The sequence below is a fragment of the Monopterus albus genome, unplaced genomic scaffold (genome assembly GCF_001952655.1).
Source record: "Monopterus albus unplaced genomic scaffold, M_albus_1.0 scaffold1090.1, whole genome shotgun sequence".
In the NCBI taxonomy this organism is placed as follows: domain Eukaryota; kingdom Metazoa; phylum Chordata; class Actinopteri; order Synbranchiformes; family Synbranchidae; genus Monopterus; species Monopterus albus.
This window is the reverse complement of record NW_018128968.1, coordinates 1-811: the sequence shown is the minus strand read 5'-3', so window position 1 is coordinate 811 and position 811 is coordinate 1.

Here is an 811-nt window from a genome sequence, read left to right as displayed (position 1 = left end):
CACACCACCTACGTGTATGCAAGAATATATCAGTATGTATTAACCCTTAACCATTTTATGTGGGATCCACGGTCTTCACTCCGGTCCATGGAGCTCTTCAACCTCTCACTCACTGGGCTCAGTGAGGGAGGTCAGGGGATAGGATTCCCAAGGGGCTGGAGTTTGTATCAATTCATAGGCAGGGGGCTGTGGATACCTACTATCAATGGCAGTGGTGATGCACTTGAGACAGAGATGCCTGATGCAGGGAATACATCCGCATCTGCACAAGGTCAGCAGTGTGACTGCTGCCACCAAAGATGTAAGTGCAGAGACCACTACATTTTTCCACTTGCCAAAAGTATTAGTAAACCAATCTTCATTATAATTAGCAATACCAAAGTGTTCAGTCATCTCTTCTGAGAAGACTTTTAAGCCAGCCAGAGCCCTAGCAATTGAGCCATCAGGATCAGTATTCATTGGAATGAATGTGCAACATTGTTGTCCAATCATAGTACAAACACCCCCCTTTTCGGCCAAAACAAAATCTAGAGCCAAACAGTTCTGGTATGACATGATAGATGTAGCTGCCAATTGTTCCTGAAAGCCAAAAGCCAAATCTCTAGTGAACTCAATGTCAGAGACTGCTGCTTCAACTATAGTAACTGAAACTATAAGTGAAATCATAGTGCAGGTACCAGACCAATCAGGAGGGAGATTATTAAGTAATCTATTACCACCACAGTACCAGAACACATCAGACCTCGCATAGGTCAGATGTGTAGCATTAGCCCATCTAGTAAGGTTATGTGTGGTGTCACACCAATCAGGA